The sequence below is a fragment of the Pteropus alecto genome, unplaced genomic scaffold (genome assembly GCF_000325575.1).
Source record: "Pteropus alecto unplaced genomic scaffold, ASM32557v1 scaffold171, whole genome shotgun sequence".
NCBI lineage: Eukaryota > Metazoa > Chordata > Mammalia > Chiroptera > Pteropodidae > Pteropus > Pteropus alecto.
Genome location: NW_006431925.1, coordinates 2,762,510 through 2,765,137, shown reverse-complemented (window position 1 = coordinate 2,765,137; position 2,628 = coordinate 2,762,510). Strand labels below are relative to the sequence as shown.

General features: G+C 36.5%; 1 non-coding gene across 1 annotated transcript; it reads right to left on the bottom strand.

The window, feature by feature from the left end:
- Positions 1–275: 275 nt before the first annotated feature.
- LOC112475550 lies at positions 276–394 on the bottom strand. Its single transcript, XR_003044755.1, has one exon. It is a non-coding gene; the product is annotated as a 5S ribosomal RNA (ribosomal RNA).
- Between the last annotated feature and the right edge of the window lie 2,234 nt (positions 395–2,628).

Genomic DNA, 2,628 nt, shown 5'->3' with positions numbered 1-2,628 from the left:
GATTCAATTTATATAAATTTTAAATTAGGCAAACCAGTCTATGATAGAAGAAGGACAGAAGATATGTGTGCTCATTTTGTTCAACCTGATTTTAAGGGAACTGTAACAGGTAACAACTGGGGAGAGGTACACTTTTCTTTTTTAGGCACACCAACCCTTGGTTGACCTCACAGCTTGCAAGGACCTTGTCAGCTTACGATCCATTATTATTAGTGACCTCACAGCTTGCAAGGACCTTGTCAGTTTACGATCCATTATTTTTTTTATTTTTTTTATACCTACAGCACCTGGTCTTCCTAAGTGGTCTCCCATCCAAGTACTAACCAGGCCCAACCCTGCTTAGCTTCTGAGATCAGATGAGATCGGGCTTGTTCAGGGTAGCATGGCTGTAGACTTACACTTTTCTATATCAAGAATTCTCATACATTTTAATTTCCTTCCTAGCTACTCCCTAAGAGACAAGAAGTTACCAATTTGATTGATCAGATTTCAAGATATTCAATGAGCCATATTTCACTAGTGAATTGGGTGACAGACAATTAAAAGGTCTTTTATTATGCGACTTCTCTTATAGTTCAAGCTTCCTTTTCCATGTGTTAGGGAGAACAAGACAGGACCTCGCAACTTGAGTTCACAATTGATCAAGTGTCAACTTTTCTTCTTTATCAACTCCTCTTGCAAACAGTGGTGGGTAAATACTAATGACTACATTTATTAGTTGTGCCAAATGAAATATGATTTTGCTCAACTGACAATGTGCTCAAAAAATACTTCCTAGCTTGTCTTAGAACTTGTAGTTGGTCCATGTGGCAAGTGGTTGAATTTTAGATATATTTTGAAGTTAGATTGAATAAGAGTTCTACCAGATATAGTATAGAATAAGAGGAGAAAGTGATCAAAGATGATGACAATAAAGTTGTTGAAGCAGAACAATTGGAAGGCTGATGTTATTGACAACTGAGATTGAGAAGAAAAGGATTGAGTAGATTTTAGGGAAAAAAAATTGGCTGTTCCTTTTCAGCATGTTAGGCTTGAGGTTTTTATTATCTAGCTAATTGGAGATGTTAAATAGATCAGATATATGAAACTGTAGTTCAAAAGGGAAGATTGAAATCTTGGGAACTTCACCATTAACAGGTTAAGGAGAAGAAGAAAACCCAGCATACAAAACTTAGAAGAAACGATTAGAGAAAACTGAGGAGAAAAAAAAACTAACCAAGAGATACGGTGTCCTCCAAGTCATATGAAGAAAGATTATCGAGGATTAGAAAATGATCAACTATGTCTAATGTTTTTGTTGGTAAAATAAGATGAGAACAGAAAATGTGTCATGAGAGTTAGCAAAATGAAGGCCATAGTTGATCTTCTGAAGACAGGTTTCAAAGAAATAGCAGAGTCCTGACTGCAGTTGAGTTTAAGTGAAAATAGGAGAGAAGGAGTTTGCATTACAGTCCCAGAAACAAACAAAAAACACTTTAAGGCAAATGGAAAAATGGGTAGAAGTCAGGCCAAGAGAAGTTTGTTGTTTTTGTTGTTGCTGTTGTTGTCCTTGTTCTTTAATGTATTTCAGAGAGGAGAAATATTGCGTATCTATATAATAATGGGATGATCCAGTAGACAAGGAAAATTTAAAAAGGATAAAAAAAGAAAAAAACTACTGAAGCATTGTCCTTGAGTAGGTGAGAGGATAATGCAAAAGAGAGATTCATTTTAGATAAAAGGAATATTTCATCTACGGAAACAGACATTTATGGGTGTAGATGCTTGTAGCTAGGAGATAAGGTGGGAGAGTCTGTAAAAATTCTTTGATTAATTTCCTAATCCTCTTGCATGAAGTAGGAAACAAAATCATCAGTAAAGGTAGAGAATGAGGTGTCAGAAATTTGAGAACAAAGGGACAGGTGTGAAATAGTCATCTATGTGGAAAATATATTAGAACATTAGTACATCAGCACATTAGGAATTGCCAGGTGCCACAAGAGGCTCATTTGAGGATTGTGTTCATGAACTTAACTCAAGACCAGTCAGTAGTTATGTGCTAGCCTCACGTAACTGAATGAAGGGAGAAATCCAGTAGATGGAGTAGGATGTGCTTTCTCCAGGTAAATAGGATAGAACAAGAGAATAATAGTGTGTGCTTTGGTTTTTGGACTTAAGCTAGGAAAAAAGGGAGAAAGAAAATCAAGGGAGTGAGGGACAGTAAAAAGGTGATGGAATCAATACCATGGATATACTTGTGGATTAAATGACTGTTAGAGATGGGGTAAGAGTGAGTTAATGATATATAGGACATGGTGGTCTCAGAGAGGGATGGATGAATTTGAGATTATGGAGATACTGAACTTAATGGAAAACAGTCAAAGGTATGAATATGGCTGAAGTGAGATGAAGGACAAAGTCTTTGGAGAAGAAGGGTTCAAGACATTAATAAGCAATCAGTTTGTAAGCAAAAATCATTAGAATTGAGATAGAAATAATGCTGAACTAGAACCAGGCTGGTAGGTAGATAACAGTCACAATGAGGTATAGTGATTGATAAAATCTTCTGACAAGACCAAAAACCCATAGCATGTGGGCTCCTTAGACTCGCTAGGGATGATTTGATGAATAGGGCAATGGGTCTCGCTT